The sequence below is a fragment of the Sarcophilus harrisii genome, chromosome 3, assembly GCF_902635505.1.
Source record: "Sarcophilus harrisii chromosome 3, mSarHar1.11, whole genome shotgun sequence".
Lineage (NCBI taxonomy): Eukaryota > Metazoa > Chordata > Mammalia > Dasyuromorphia > Dasyuridae > Sarcophilus > Sarcophilus harrisii.
This window is the reverse complement of record NC_045428.1, coordinates 412,323,435-412,341,614: the sequence shown is the minus strand read 5'-3', so window position 1 is coordinate 412,341,614 and position 18,180 is coordinate 412,323,435.

The window sequence follows — 18,180 nt, the reverse complement described above, 5'->3', positions numbered from 1 at the left end:
TTACACATGGGTCTCCATTAAAGGTAACCTGGCTATTACATAATTGGTGATGGATTCTTGAAGAAAAGGTTTCTAAGGTCCCTCTTAAAGGATCAACTATCTTTACAGATGCATACAAACATAACATTTGTGCTCATGACTTAACCATAAAGAGATTAGTCAGAACTTCTTTTCAATCCATTCAGGAGAATGAATAGTATGCAATCATGCTAGCTCTTACCCATTATTCAGGAGATATAAATATAATATCTGATTTGGCCTGTTCAGTAAGTGTGGTACAAAGAATTGCTACAGCCCAAATAAAATTTACAGCTTCTAATATATATCAGCTCTTTAAGGAACTTCAAGAGCAAGTGAGGAACATCCATGTAAGATTTATATCTCACATGTCCACTCTCATAGTGGACTTCCAGGTCCTGCTTTTTATGGAAATTCAAAGGCAGATAACCTTTTAACTATGTTATCCAAGACTCCTTTATTTTAAGAAGCCCAAGAAGAATTTCATTCTAAATATCATCAGGCTGCTCAAGCTTTACATTTGCAATTTAGGATAAAAAAATAGAAAGCTAGGAGCATAGTAAAAAGCTGTACAGTTTGCTTTCCTTTCCATGCTCTTATGCTCCCTCCAGGGAAGAACCCTCATGGTTTGAGACCCAATGAAATCTGGCAAATGGATGTAATCCATTATAAATCTTTTGGACATCTGTCTTTTATCCGTGTTGTAGTATTTTCAGGATTTATTTTTGCAATACCAGCAGAAAAGAGATAGCCCAAGTGGTCACTGAATTCCTTATACAAGCTTTTGCAATCACGGGTGTGCTAAAAGCAGTAAAAACAGACAATGGACCTGCATAAACTTCTAAACATTTTGCATACTTTTGTGCAAAATATCAGATTTTACAGACCACTGTCTTACCTTTTAATCCTCAAGGACAGGCAATAGTAGAAAGGAGAAACAGAGATATTAAGATGCTCCTCCAAAAATGAAAGAAAGGGGGAGCCACAGGTAAGCCTAGAGAACTTCTAAACTTAGCCTTTTATACTATTACTATTAATTTTTAAATTTTTGATGGAGATGCACTGGCTCTGGCAGACAGGTTTCATAACCCACTGGAAGGGCAGTACCCAGTGCAAGCAGCTGCAATATCTTTAGATAATTGCCAGGAGATGTGGAGAGATCCAGAACATGGTGAATAAAAGGAACCAGACAGGTTAACAGCTTGGGGGAAAGGGTTTGCTTATATCTCTACAGATGAAGAAGGAACCCAATGAGTGCCAATGAGCCATATCTGCTTTATCTATCAAAGAGAGACAGAAGACCCTTGAAATGAAGAAGACCCAAGAAACATTAGATGGTTCCATTTCTGACTACGTCTGCCACTGAAAGAGCCTGGCAATTAATCCAATGTGTATGGCAATTGACTCATGAATATCAAAAATTTTAATGAGACTGCTACAGGATTTCAAAACCTGAAGGAATCATTGGATTCCCTGAGACATGATAAGACTGTTGCAGGATTTTTAAACCTGTAGGAATCATTGGTTTCCCTGACACATGATGAGAGTGTTACATGATTTCATAACTTTCAGGAATCATTGGATTCCCTGACATATGAAGTGATGGACTTTAGATAGGTTTGGACTACCTCTTGGCTGCTGAAGGAGATTGTATTTGTGGTTGTGAATTGATAGTTATGTTCTGCACCTTCCTCCTAGGACTCATGGAAATCTTTTATAATTCCTGGTTGATTCATATTTGTTAGTTGCCTGTGTGAGTCCTCATGTTGATTCATGTTGTTACATCACTATTAATTGTGTTATATTACTACTTGGTTGCGTAATACCTTCCATGCTGATGGATTTATGTATAACTGTTTCAACTAAAACAAAAGAAAGTGGGAGATGTAGAGGACCACAGATCATAGGGGAACTCTGGGTAAGGTATAAGACTCTTCAGCCCAGGGGGAACCTGCTTACAAAGTCTGGTTTGGCTCCCCATCTCTTCTAAGGGTTTTCACCCTTCCTGAGAAGTCAGGGAGGGTGTGACTACCCCTCTTTGTTGTGCTCCCCCTTCCTGATAAGTCAGGAAGGGCATGACCATCTGTGTTCTACTCGAAGCAAGGGATACTTACAATAAAGAGAGGCATTTACATATCAATAGCAGAGTGCTTATAGTCAGCACTTGTGCAGTGTGATATGGTGATGCAATGGTTCTACAGTTGGCACATGTTTAGTGTGCTGTGGTGATGTAATCCTACTAAGGTATTTAAGGGCTGAGAGAACTTGAAATAAACAGACTCCATCTTTGGCCATCCTTGTGAGTCTCCTGCCTTCATCCCTCCTTCACTAAGATTTGAGGCTGGCCCCAAGGTCCTCCAGAGAGCTAGTCTGAATGGTATATTTGTCACCCCAGTGTGAGGACTCTAGAAAGCAACAGTATGTTTTGTCACCCCAACTTGGGGACTCTAGAAAACACACTAAAGAGAGCCATCTAAACCCAGAGAGAGGACTGTAGGAACTGATCACAACATAACATTCTCACTCTTTTTGTTGTTATTTGTTTGCATTTTTTTCTTACTCATTTACTATTTTTTTTTGATCTGAATTTTTTGTGCAGCAAGAGAATTGTATAAATATGTTTATACATTTTGGATTTAACATATATGTTTAACATATATTGGATTGCTTGCCATCTAGGGGAGAGGATAGGGGAAAGGAGGAGAAAATCTGAAACACAAGGCTATGCAAGAGTCAATGTTGTCAAATTATTCATGCATGTTTTGAAAATAAAAAGCTTTATTAAAAAAATATTCCCCAGTGCTCAGTAGCGTCAATGCTCTGGCTCCCCACTCCAGCTCCTTGTCCCAGGCTCCCTGTGCTGCAGTTTGGGCTCATTAGACTGTCCCCCTGCCCGTTTGAAACAGATCTGTTTTGAAGTTCTTCCAAAGTATCTTCTGGAAATGTGTTGTGCTCCAAATATTTGTGAGTTCTGCCACTCCAAAACCAGTTTAGAGATTTCATCTACTGTTGGTTTGAGAGAAGGTCAGAGGAGGTCATTCACGGAAAGTTATGTCTGCTCTCTGCCATCATGGCTCTACCCTCCCCCGCCCCGGAATTCTCAATGACTTTGTTAAATTGAAAGCATATCATAGTAAGCTAATGCAAAGTTGAAGATAGAATCTTGCTTCTAGTTCAAAATTCTTTCCTTATACCTATTTTAATTTTTATGGCCAAAATAATTGAGCATTTGTTTTAAAAGTAGTAAAATTAAAATTAAAAAATCAAGTATTTGCTGAAAACAGCAGGATTAACTCTTCAACCAGATTATTTTTTAGACCTCTTCTCCACAATTTCAACTTCACACCCTTTCCCAGATAAAATATATCAAGTGTACAATTCTTAGTTCCGAGTTGAACTCTTGGTTTCAGAATATTTCTGTTTCATTAGGTTTAAGTGGTGTTTATTCCCATGACAGTAAAATGGGGCTCCATAATTTTCACCAAAAATTTGGGTCTCTTTGACTTACCAAAGCCACCCACATATCAGTTCAATTGACATAAGTGAACTGAGGGAAATTTTTCTTGATTCTCTTAGTAGTTGATAATCTGTCCCTCTTCTAATGATCATACACACACACACACACACACACACACACACACGTTTGTGTGTGTGTACTTGCTAATCTGCTTCCATGTTTTATTTCACCAATAACATAGACTTTTTAATGACAAAAAAATGGTTTGTTTCAGGTTTTTTTTTGTCTCTATATTCTCATTGTCTAGCAAAGTGCCATGCACATAATAGGTGAAACTAATGCTTGTTGGATTTGGAAACACCTGTACACAATCTTAATGTGGGAAAAGTTAGACATAAGAATATCTTCTGGTGGAAATGTTTCCAAACACTGAAAGAAGAACATAAAATATTTGCTTGCTCAAACACTGTGAATATTTTAAAGATTTTATCTTTGCAAAGACTGAAGATTCAATTTAAATTAAAAAACCCCACATATCTTCTTGTAATGAGTTAATGGAGAAAATGTGACCAGCATGACACTACAATTTTTAAAATGAATTTTATCTAGAATTTTACAAAGGTATGTGTTAAGAAAGCATCATTTCTAACTCCAGCTCATTTCTACAGTTTATTTAATGGTATCACAGCTTCTGTTTATGATATTATATGTATTTTTTATTAAAGCATTTTATTTTTCAAAACATGCATGGACAATTCTTTAAAATTAGCACTTGCAAAACCTTGTGTTCCAATTTTCCCTCCCTTCCCCTATGCCCTCCCCTAGATGGCAAGTAGGCCAATATTTGTTAAACATGGTAGAAATATATGTTAAATCCAATATATACATACATATTTATACAATTTTTGTGCTGCACAAGAAAAATTGAATGGTACTCTCTCTGGCTGTAGAAGGCTCTCTTCATCATTGAACAATTGGAACTGGTTTGAATCATCCCATTGTTGAAGAGAGCCATGTCCATCAAAATCAATCATCATATAGTCTTGTTGTTGCCATGTATAATGACCTCCTCATTCTGCTCATTTCACTCAGCATCGGTTCATTTAAGTCTCTACAGGCCTTTCTGAAATCCTCCTGCTGGTCATTTCTTACAGAACAATAATATTATGATATTATATCTAGTAGAACTAAATATAGTATTGAAATTTGCTTTTTAGTTTGTAGAAGTACTATGAATTCATGGATAGAATTTAGGATTTGGAGTCAGGAACATTTACTTTCAAATCTTGCTTCAGTTACTGACAATCTATCTCTGGTCTAGTTGCTTTATTTCTATGTGCTTGAGGCAAATCTCTAAAATTTAACTCCTAATTCAAGGACTGGTTAAATTGGCATTATTAGCAGGAGTTCCCAAACCAAGAGTACTTTGTGATAATGAAATTCAATTAAATCCAGTTCATGCACTGGTTATGTACTAAGCACCTTGCTGGTTCACTAGGAATGCAAAGCTAACAACAACAGCAATAACAAGAAGAGAACAAAGAACAAATACATGCAGCCTTTAATGAATTCATATTCCCCTGGTTAAAAACAACATATACACGTGTGGTGTTTTTCTTCTTTATAATATAATGGTTCTTTCTGGGAGCAGGTTTCTCAGAGAGGTTTTCTGGAGGCAGCCTTAATTTTGGTTAAAAATAATAATCACCCCAAAATGCAGCCAGCTGATTAAAATGCAAATGTTTATTTTCTCCTTCCAAAATAGCCTGGTTACTTTTTCTTAGAGGCCTATCCTCTGCTTGGTTCCAAGAGCTCCCTCTGAATGTCTCCAAATCCAATGGTTTGTCCTTCAGCCTCCAACCAGCACCAAGGTGAAAGCTGGAATGAATCTGTCTTGCCTCTAGGAGAGGGCTTCTGGCTCTCAATCTCCCAGAGTCCTCCTTCTGAGTCTTATCTCCTTGCCTGGGGCTAGGCAGCTTTCTGGAAAGCCTTTCAGACCAACCATGGTCTCAGTGGGGGAAGTGCAGTAGGCCAGCCACCAGAGTAGGATAAATGAATCTGGTTGCGCCTCTGAGAGTGAGGGTTTCTCTAGTCCTTTGCCTCTGCTCCCTTCAGCCTCCAGTCAGCACAAAGGTGGAAGATGGAATTGCCTCTCTCTTGCCTCGGAGAGAGGGCTTCTACTGAACTAACTGACTGGCTCACTGAAGCTCTATTTATGCTGGGTGTAAAAGGTTGACTCCTCCCCTCTGAGGGAGGGATTAAGGGAGGTGTGAATTCACAAAGTTACAAAGTTAACTTTGTGAATCTCCCATACTTGTGAACTCCAATGAGTACTTAAATACATTAGTGAGCTAGAGGATTTGCTAAGTACCATGCTGAATTAGGCAACTGACATCACTTTGTAAGAATTCTCTCTAACCTGTGAACCAATATACATTGTATCAATTCCATTGAGTTAACACTAGGATTCTAACATCTCCCTTGAGTTATCCCCTTGTTTCTAGTTGAGTTAACACTAGGATTCTAACATACTGCAGATATGCTAGCCATATTAAAAGCATTACAATTCATTCCACAGTGCTTGAGTTATGGCTACCTACAATACCTTGTATAATGTTTATTAGTATATGTTTATTTTTAAAGATTATTGTAAATATAATTGCCATCTTTCCTTTGGGAATGTCAATTGACTTGCATTCCTTGCTATATAATGTATCTTTGCATACACACACACACACACACACACACACATAACACAAATACATGAACATATATGAAACTATAAATAATTGAGTCCCCATTCGCCCCTAATTGTAGTTTTTATAGATTGAGACATGTTTCTTTAATATAGATCCTTTTATGCTTGCATTAGTAGGTAAAATCATTCTGGAAAAGTTATGAACCCTTCTTATCAAAGATCCTTTGTCTTCTTAGTTGGGAACATACCCCAAAGCCATTTACTTGGCCCCAGCTAAGTAAGTAAAAACTAAAGAGCATTTCTTTGCACCCATTCTGATTAATATTAGTAAAGTTTTGAGGTTTTGTTCTTTCCATTATTTTGGCTTAGACTACCTAAAATATTAGAGGTTGTCTTCTAAAATTATTACTTCATTGCTAAGTAATCAGGCATAAATGAAGAAGTATTTTATGGTGATATAGTGGATAAAGGAATGGATGTAGAATCAGAAAGACTCTAGTTCATATCTTGCCTCAGCTAGGTATTAGCCATGTGACCCTTTGTGAGATAACTAAACTTTCCAAGTTTTCATTCCCTCTTCTGTAAAATGAAGAGAATGGATAGTACATACAATACTATTTATTCATTTCTTCATTTAGTTGTTTGTTTATTCATCTATTACCTATTAATCTGTTTAATTTTTATTCATTAATTTACCTATTGATTTACATATTTAATGATGCATCATACTTGAGATTGCAGATAGATGCCTTCATATCCTCTTGTAAAAGAAGATTTTATTTATTTTAGAAAAACAAATGGTAGTGAACATTATAATGCTATGGCTTTCCTTCTCCAGAATAGTCTTGAAAGATCCCAGGACATATCTTTTGGAGTAAAGTAGTACATAATAGCATGTTTCCTTATTAATCACTTGATTAGAATCTTTAGAAGGGAAAAATCTTGTCACATATCAGAAATGAGAATTGTTGTGTCATCTTTGATGCTGCCCTTCTATGAGTTGATTTGACTTCAGAATTGCCCTTTGGGCAATGGAAACAATTCACCTATTACTTCCTGAAAGAAATCCCTAAATAGAATGTCTTAAGACTATTATGGCCAAATTCCAGAGCTCCCAAGTCAAGAAAAAAATACTACAAGTAGCCAAAAAAAAATAATTGAAACACCATTGAGCCACAGTTAGGATCACATAAAATTTAGAAGCTACTACCATAAAGGAGCAGATAGTTTACAATATGGCATTGCAGAAGGCAAAGTAGTGACAATTATAACCAAGAATTACTCAGCCAGCAAAATTTAGTACAATCCTATGGGGAAATGGACATTTAATGGAGAAGAGGACTTTCAGGAATTTCTGACAAAATGACAAGAGTTGAAGAGAAAATTTGACATTCAAACATACAATTCAAGATAAGAATTAATACTGAATATGAGTGAGAAATATTAAGAGACTTAGTAAGGTTAAATGGTTCATATTACTATGTGGGAAGATAAGGCATATAACACCTAAGTACTTTATTAAGAGTAGAGCAGTTAAAAGAATCTATTTGGAGAGTATGGATGTGACTGTATTAGGTGTGGATGATCTCAGAAAAAGATTGGAAGAGTGAGGAAGAAGGATACACAGTCAGACAAAGAGGACAAGAGAGGAAGAATGGGGAAAATTATCTCATCTAGAAGAGATACACAAGGAAGAATGATTACAATAGAGGAGGAAATGGGGAAGGAGAGTCAGTAATTCTTAAATCTCACTCTTCAACAAAGAAAGAAGATACACAGAGTTAAATATAGAAATTCATCTCACAACAGGAAATTAAAAGGGGAATGGGAAGAAGGGGTGTAGATTAAGGTATGCGGTAATAAGAAGCAAAACTGTCTTTTGAGGAAGAGACAGGATAAAAAAGAGAAGAATAGAGAAGAATTGACTGGAAGAAAATATACAGTTAACAATTCTAACTATGAATATAAATGGTTGAATTCACCCATAAAACAGAAGAGGAAAGATGAATGATTACAAACCAGAATCCAACAATATGTTGTTTACAAGAGACACTTTAAAACAGAAACATATACACAGACTCATGAAGTTAATGTAAAAGACTGGAGCAGAATGTTATGATTAAGCTCTAAAGACACAGTTAGCAATCATAATATAAAACAAAATACAAGAAAAAACAAAGCTAACTAAAAGAAACAATCAGGAAAATTGCATTTTGCTAAAATGTACCATAGACAATGAATTACTATTAGTAGGAAACACATTTGTACCAAATGGTATATCATCCAAATTTTTGAAGGAAAAGTTAAATAAATCACAGGAAAACTATAGATAGTAAAACTATATTACTGGGGAAGCTCAATTTACCCTCTCTCAGATCTAGATAAGTCTAACCATAAAATAAACAAGAAAAAAGATAAATGAATAGAATTTTTGAAAAGTTAGATAGACTTCTGGAGTATAATGAATGGAAATAGAAAAGAATATAACTTTTTCTCAGCTGTATACCATATATTTACAAAAATTGAACATGGGGATGTATAAGGAATCATAGTGAGTAAGGAATCTTAAGTGATTTTGGCCATGTCTTTTGTGTAATGTTTTGATGAGAACATGGGAATATGCTTGCATAATCTGATGGAATATCAGGAAAGCACAAAGTTGGAAGGCTATCTTTTCTTGTGCATTAATCAATGAGTATCATTTATTGCAGGTTTGTTTTTATCCCAGAAACCTGGCCATTTCCTCGAGTAAACACAATCCTCATAAAGGAATGAACAAATATTCTCCTTGGTGGGCCTCTTGTGGTGGAGCATTCTGTACTTGGGAGGCTGCTATATCTCAAGAGTCATGTGTCAAATGAAAATACTTAGTATGTGCCTTCTTTGTTCTCAGAGTACAAAAACTTCTTAGTGTAAAAGAGACTTTGAGGATTTGGGCTAGGAAATATAGCTTGCCTAGCAATGACTCCCACTTGAGATTCTCAATAGCTGTGACCATTCTCCCAGCCAAGAAATTCAAATTTTGGTGCTTCCTTGGAATGGTGATGATGTATGTTGTATGTTGTTTGTTTGTTATAGTGGCCATTGTGTTTGTTCATTGGGTATTACTTTTGCACTATGAATTTCCTCTTTCCTTATGCCTTATTTAAATCAAGGTTCTGAGCAGTAATAAGCTTGTACCCACCCTCTATATGACTATTTCTGTTGAAAACAAATTTCAAACTTAGAATAATCTTACAAGATGACCTCCCCTACTATGCATAAAAGAAAAAAAAAAGTTAAATGCATTCTTTTTATGCCAGATTTCAGTAAAAAAAATGCTTTAAGTAAATGGCCTTTCAAGTACAGATTAAAATTAATTGGAATTGAAATAATCTAATCCTAAAGAATAAGTGAGTCAAAGCAAAAATCATACAATCAATCAACACAATTTGGCAACTACGTAGAGAATATATTGGAGAGAGAAAAGACAGGTTGCAGAGAGTCCACTTAAGACTATTTCAGAGGTCCTTATAAGTGATAATAGAGATGAATTAGTATAATAGACAAGTGAGTGGAAAAAATGGGCAAGAAATATTATGAGAATAGAATTAGCAAGACTTTGCAACAGATTGATTCTGATGGAGGGAGATTTCTAAGTTATGAATCTGGGTGACTGTGAGTATATTGTTATTCCAAATCAGGGCTGGGGAATCTATCTTCAGCTAAGGGACATTTGGATATTTATAACATTATTTGTGGGTCATATAAAATTATCAGTTTAAAAATTAGCCTGCTATATTTGGTCAAACACATAATTAATTCACTCCTAATATGATGAGTGGAACCATTTCTCTTTGATAAGAATATGATGTTACTTAGTATTGATGATATGGCTACTCACAGCACCTTTTCCAGATTTGAGTTGGTCAGTCTAGAGCGAAGTTGCCTTTCATAATAGTAAGAACTACTCTCAGCAGTAAGTTATTCCAAACACAGATGCATATTTCAATGCATTTTTCCTCAAAGTGGGAAATTCACCATTGCTTATGTAACATTTATATAACTCAAGTAGTGAGAGGTTGTTATAGCTAGTTTTCAAGTCATTATCACTTTGTAACTGAATGATTTCATGTTGTAGTTTATCAGTCATGTTAGCTGGTTTTACATTGAATGGTGTAGCAAAGATATTCAATTCCATTTGTTTGCTTTTCATATCCTTGACTCTTTCATTAAATACATCAATAAGTTTCACACATTCAGTAGCATATTCAAGTGTGGTAGAAAGCTTTTGTTTTTCTAGAGTGAAAAAATTCATCATGGTATTCTTTTCTAGTTGTACTTTCTACTGGTACTAAAATAATTTAGCTTTAAATGATTTCATGTTTGAAAGCAATTAGTTGAGAATCTGTTGAGGCACTGAAGCTTAATATTCAGCTCTGAGAGACACTTGGTAATGTAAACTATGAATGCTTGATTAAATAGTCACTTGCTATCATTGAATTCCTTGAAAGGTTTTCTCTTTATCTCCTTGAACTGTTTGATTTCTTCCCACAGTTTGTAAAAATCTCACCAGCATGTTACCACAACTCAGCCACCACAGTTCAGTGATAAACAAGATCACTACCATACTCAAAGTCAAGATAATTCAGTAACTCCTTAAACTATTAGACCTTTGCTTGTGACAAAATTTGTGCATGATACTACTGTTGACATTACATTGTTAAGCCACAACAACTGTGCACAGAGACTTTCTTGGGGCATTATGCCAAAGAATATGATTAAATCATTTAGATCAAGACAGATGATTCAATTCTTTCTCATTTTATCATCATCAGATTGCTTTAGTTTTACTACAATGTATTAACATTTTTACAATGTGTATGGTCCTAGCCTGCCCAGCACTGATGGTCCTCTGAGTCATTACAATATAGGCATATGGATTGTTATGGGCAGCTGATGAGAAGCATACATGTATATCCTATCATGTATTCATATTTGTCTTGTGTGTCCTATAATGAACATTCCTTGCTTGTTCCTCTAAATTTACATTATTATGATTCACTTAATATAAACTTATGTTGTTATGAACAAAGCTCCCAGATTTATTGAATTTTGAGTTCCATCTGAGGATGTCTTGGCAGGGTCAGGCCAAATGATCTTATAGGTCTTATGTAGCCTATAGGCCAGATATTCCCCACCCCCTCACTATATAGAGGTAGGGAACTTAGGAAAAGTGAGTGGTTAGGGGGAATGAATAATAAACTGTTTTGGACATGTCAAATTGAGATATCTCCATTGTAGCCAGTTATAAATTCTAACAGGCACTTAATGTAGGGATGCAGCTTAGATGAAAAAGATAAATACAGATATTTATTTGGTAGTAATATGACTAGATGATTATTGAACCCATAAAAAGTTGATGAGATCATCAAGAAAAAGTACAGTGAATGAGGATGTATTCTGATGGAAGTGGATTTCTTCGACAAAGATCTAACTCAATTTCAATTGATCATTGATGGACAGAAGCATCTACACCCAAAGAAAAAACACTGGGAAATGAATGTAAACTGTTTGCATTTTTGCTTTTCTTCTCAGGTTATTTTTACCTTCTGAATCCAATTCTTCTTGTGCAGCAAGAGAATTGTTCGGTTCTGCATACATATATTGTATCTAGGATATACTGTGACATATTTAACATGTATAGGACTGCTTGCCATCTGGGGGAGAGGGTGGAGGGAGGGAGGGGAAAAATTGGAACAGAAGTGAGTGCAAGGGATAATGTAAAAAATTACCCTGGCATGGGTTCTGTCAATAAAAAGTTATAATTATGAAAAAAAAAGTACAGCGAGAAAATCATCTGTTCCTACTATATGTTAAGAACTGTATTAATTGTATTAATAGCTTTAGAAATGATCATCTCATTTTAGCTTCACAATGATCCTTTAAAGTTGATGCTATTACCAACTTAATTTTATAGTTAAGGAAACTAAGGCAAACATAAATTATGACTTGCTTCCACAACTAGCAAATGACTCAAGCCAAATTTTGACTCGTGTCTTTTTAACTCCAGGACCAGCAATCTACCCACGTGATACTTAGCTACCTCTATTCTAAAATGGAAGCCTCAGGAGTAGACATCATTGTTTAGTGTATTAGGGATTTACAATTCCTGTTGACATCATTTCTACAAAAATACATCAAATAATTCAATAACTTCTTTTTCAATATACCTACTTCTAAATCATTTTTCCTATTTCTTTTTTTCCAATGACATATGTGTGTATTCCAGCAAATTACTTGATAATTACATTTACATGTTTAAAATTAACCATCTTGTAGTCTATACTTCAAATTTTAAAAATAGGATGAAAATTTTGTTTAAGGAAAATGATACTAATTTGTGGAAAGGGAAATGATACTATATGGGAGTTCAGATGTGAAAGATGAAAAATGGCCTTTGAAATATTCTGCATAATACATACCAGTAGAAAGCTATGATTATGTTATTCTTTTCTCCCCAATATGCCAATATATCTCTTTACAGAATATTTCTTTTATTTGGCTTTCAAGGCTTTTGAGGACTTACCACCCAGGCTTTATCAATCTCCCATAATTACCCAATACTCAGTCCAACTAGAATACACAAATGTATTCATTTCTTTGCAGTTCTGTACTATCTACCTTAGATACCTGCCTTCTAATCTCTTTCTGTGAATATTCTACTCATGCTTCAATACTCATTTCAAATGGTTCTTTTTCCATGAAGTGTTCCCCTCTTTCCATATGCAGAAATGATCTTACCTTTGAATTTTTTATTGGTCTTGCATTGATTCCTATCTGTCTTTTATTATATTGTTATTTGTTTGCTTGCATTATCACTTCAATTTTACTATAAGGTCCTTGAGAGGAAAGACAAATTCTTATTCATATTCCTATCTCCTAATATATTTTACAATAAATACTTAATAAGCGTTTTTTGAATGAACAGGTTTCAAAGCTAGAATTCATGATTCTTATTACACTTTATTTTTCACAAATCTTCCTGCTCTGAATGTGGTATTCTTATGAGCAGATGTCAGGGCTCTGACATTTGGAAAACACACAAAACAAAAAGTTATTGAAAAGGATTTATAAGAACTTCCCTAATTATTTAAATCTCAAATGTGGCACAAAGTATAATGAGCAAATTTAAGTTTAAGGTAAGCTGAATGCATATAATTCTCACATTTATTATAATTTAAACTTTCTGCCAACTTCTGTTGTATCACTTGATCTGTTATGCGATTGAGTAACGAGAGACTCTGTCAAATGATAAAATTAATTGATAGAGTACATATTTTTTTGGCATGCATATACTTTATTTTAAAATTGTTGAACATTGATAATCATTCTCTGAGTGATGGAGTACATTTCCTCTATGCTAATTCAGTGAAATAAAAATACATCTGTCATTTGAGCTTTGGAGAATTCTGTTATTCCTTAAATTTCAGCTTCCAATATAGATAAGTATTCATGTTTTAAGGTAAACGAATGTCAGAATTCCCAGATTTGAAATCTAAAAATTATTCAATCAATAATTAATTGATATTAATATAATATTAATTGTTAATTATATTAATTAATATCAATTAGATATTTATTATAACCTACTATGTTTCAGGTACTGTGATGAATGTTGCAGACACTATAACTGTTGTTTTTGTTTTGGGGAGTTTCTCATATTTTACAAACACATTTTAAATTTTTATTATTTATTTTAACATTTTTTAAATGAACTTTAAATTCTTTTCCTCCCACTAATCTCTCCTCTATCTATTGAGAAGGCAAGTGATATCTTTATATTTCCGAAACAATAAAAATTATTTCCATATTAGTCATATTGTGAAAAAGCAAGTAAAATAAAAAATAAAAAAATTATACTTTACTTTATATTCAGAGTTTATCAGTTGTCTCTCTGAAAGTGTATAGAATTTTCATCATGAATAATTTGAAATTGTCATTGTATTCATCAGAAGAGCTAAATTTTTCATAGTTGATTTTTTTTCCCCTGAGGCAATTGTGACTGGCCCAGGTTCACACAGCTAGTAAGTGGTAAGTTTTTTTTTTTTTTTTTTTTTAATTTGAACCCTGATTTGATTTGAACCTGATTTGAACTAAGATCCTTCTGACTTCAGGGACACTGTTTGATCCACTGCCCCAATAGTGGATCATCTTTACAACATTACTATGTACAATAATTTCCTGATTCTTCTCACTACATTCTGTATCATTTCATATAAGTGTTCCCAGGCTTTTTTTTTCTTAAACCATTTCCCTTGTCATTTCTGATAGCACAATATTCTATCATAATTAGATACCACAATTTGTTCATCTATTTTCTAACTTGGGGCATTCTGTCAACTTCTAGTTCTTTGCCTCCCACAAAAAAGAGTTACTGTAAATGATATTTTTTGTACACACTGGTCCTTTTATTTTTAAAAACTTTTCTTTGATCTCTTTGGCATATAGACCTAGAAGTGGTATTTATTGAGTGAAAGATTATGCAGAGATTTATATCCCATTTGGCCTTGCTGAAAATAATTTTCTAGAACAGTTGGACCAGTTCACAATTCATCAACAGTGAATGTGTTTCTACTTTTCCATATCCCCTCCAACACTTGTCATTTTCCTTTTCTGTCATTTTAGCTAATCTGATAGATGAAAGATGGCATCAGACTTGCTTTAATTTTACTTCTCTAATCAGTAGTCATTTAGTGCAAATTTTTATATATGACCATTGATAGCTTTGGTTTCTTATTTTAAAAATGGCCTTTTCATATCCTTTAACCATTTATTAAATCAAATGGTGCTTATTTTTGTAACTTTGATTCAGTTCCCTGTATCATCTGAGCAAATGTCAGAGAAAATTTGTATAAAAACTCTTTCCTCCCCAAACTTTCCTGCTTTGTTTCTAATTTTGACTGCATTTGGTTTTATCTTTTTTAAAGTTCATGTAATCAAAATTATCTGCAATATTTCCCATCTTTTCTATTTTGGGGGCCACAAATGTTTCCCTAATCCATATATCTGACAGCTAAAATTTTCCATGGTCCCCTAATTTGTTAATGATATTACTTTGTATGTATAAATCATGTACTCATTTTGACCTTATCTTGGTGAGAGAAGTTGGTTTTTACCTTGTTCAGTTGTTGAATTATGCGAAATTTCTTTTTTGGACAAAGATATTGGATCACTTTGCCCTTTCCTTCCCCAGAGGATTAAGAAAAACAAAGGTAAAATGATTTTCCCAATGATATACAGCTAATAAAAGTCTGAGACAGGATTTGAACTGTTCTTCCTGATTTTAAGCCTCATATTCTGTCTACTGAGCCACCTAGTTGTCCAAGACAACCCACATAGTATGTGTCTGGGAGAAGATTTGAATTCAAGTCTTCCTGACTCCAGACCAAACTCTCTATTCACTGAGCAATTTGGTTATCTCTAGTCTTTGCTTAGTTTCTGTCACAGGTTCTCTTTTGCTTTAAAAAAAAAAAAAAAAAAAGATCCACAGTGCTTAGCACAGTACCTGGCACATCATAGTACCTCAATAAATATTTTTTGATTGATTAATTGATTGATTGACTCTGAATTTCCCCTGGTCATCTCTTATGCCTGGAATTCTGTTTCTTCATTTCTGCATCTTGCTTTCTCTTGCTTTCTTCAACTCCCAGCCAAAACCCCATCTTCTGTTCAAGAAAATTATTTCCCATCCCTCTTAAGGTATTGTTTTTTCTCTGTAGATTATCTCAATTTTTAAAAATGTTTCTTATTTCTATATTGTTTGATTAACATTTTGATATTAAGGATTTTTTTGGGGGGAGCTTTCTTTAAATCCTTGGTGCTTTGAAAAATGTATGTAAACTAGTAGGTTCTTAATAAGTGGTAATAAAATTGCATTTTGCTAAAATGTACCATAGATAATGAATTACTATTAGTAGGAAACACATTTGTACCAAATGGCATATCATCCAAATTTTTGAAGAAAAAGTTAAATAAATCACAGGAAAACTATAGATAGTAAAACTATATTACTGGGGAAGCTCAATTTACCCTCTCTCAGATCTAGATAAATCTAACCATAAAATAAACAAGAAAAAAGACAGAAATGAATAGAATTTTTGAAAAGTTAGATAGACTTCTGGAGTATAATGAATGGAAATAGAAAAGAATATAACTTTTTCTCAGCTGTATACCATATATTCACTAGGATAAAACACTATGACCAAGTAGAATCTGCAATGGGAATGTTGGGCTGGTTCAATGTTAATAATAACCATCTATTTGTTATTGATATATAAGTATCAATAAAGTATCAGTAACAAAACAAACAGAAGTCACATGATTATATCAAGACTTCTGGAGTATAATGAATGGAAATAGAAAAGAATATAACTTTTTCTCACCTGTATACCATATATTCACTAGGATAAAACACTATGACCAAGTGGAACCTGCAGTGGGAATGCTGGGCTGGTTCAATATTAATAATAACCATCTATTTGTTATTGATATATAAGTATCAATAAAGTATCAATAACAAAACAAACAGAAGTCACATGATTATGTCAGTAGATACAGAAAAAGCATTTGACAAAATACAACATCCATAACTATTAAAACTAGAGAAAATAGAAAAAAATTATATTTTCCTTAAAATGATAAGTAGCATCTATTTAAAACCATTGGCAAGCATCATGCATAATGAGGATAAACTAGAAGCATTCCCAATAAAATCAGGGCTAAAACAAGATTGCCCATTATCATTATTACTATTCAATATTGTATTAGAAATGTTGGCTTTAGCAATAAGAGAAAAAAATAAACTGAAGGAATTAGAAAAGGTAATGAGGAAACAAAATTATTACTCTTTGCAGATAATATGATGGTATACTTAGAAAATCCCAGAGAATCAACTAAAACACTCCTGGAAACAATAACTTTAGCAATGTTTCAGGATCCAAAATGAATCCACATAAATCACCAGCATTTTTACATATTACTAACAAAGTACAGTAGCAAGAGATACAAAGAGAAATTCCACTTAAAATAATTGTAGATAATACAAAATATTTGGGAGTCCACCTGCCAAGACAAAGCCAGGAACTATATGAAACCAATTTCAAAACATTTTTCACACAAATTGGATCTAAAAAAGTGAAAGAATATTAAGTACCCATGGAGAAGCTGAGCTAATATAATTAAAATGACAATTCCACCTAACATAACCTACTTATTCATTGCCATATTAATCAAACTGCCAAAAATTACTTTAAAGAGATTTTAAAAACCCAATTAAATTAGAAGAACAAAAGGGAAGGAATACCAAGGGAATTAATGAAAAAAAAATACAAAGGATAGTGGCCTACCTATATCAGATCTAAAACTAATTATAAAGCAATGGACATCAAAAACTTTTAGTATTGGCTAAGAAATAGAGTAATTGATCAGTAGAATAGGTTAGAAACACAAAACACAATACTTAATGACTATAATAAACTGGTGTTTGATAAATCCAAAGACTCCAGCTTCTGGAATAAGATCTGAAAAAAAATTGCTGGGAGAATTAAAAAAAAATAGTTTAGCATAAACTAGGCATTGGCTGATATCTAAAACCCTATACCAAATAAGGTTGAATTGGGTTCATGATTTAGACATAAAGGGTGTTAGAACAAGCAAATTAAAAAAAAAAAAAAGGTATAATTTATCTCTCATATCTATGGAGAAAGAAGGAATTTATAGCCTTAGAAGAACTAGAAAATATTATGAAATGCAAAATACATAATTTTGATTACATTAAATTAAAAGATTTTGGATAAACAAAATCAATGCAGCCAAGATTAGAAGAGAAGCAAAAAATTGGGAAGAATTTTTTATATCCAAGGGTTCTGATAAAGGCCTCATTTTTAAAATATATAGAGAATTGATACAAATTTATAAGAATATAAGCCATCTCCAATTGATAAATAATCAAAGTATATGAACAGAC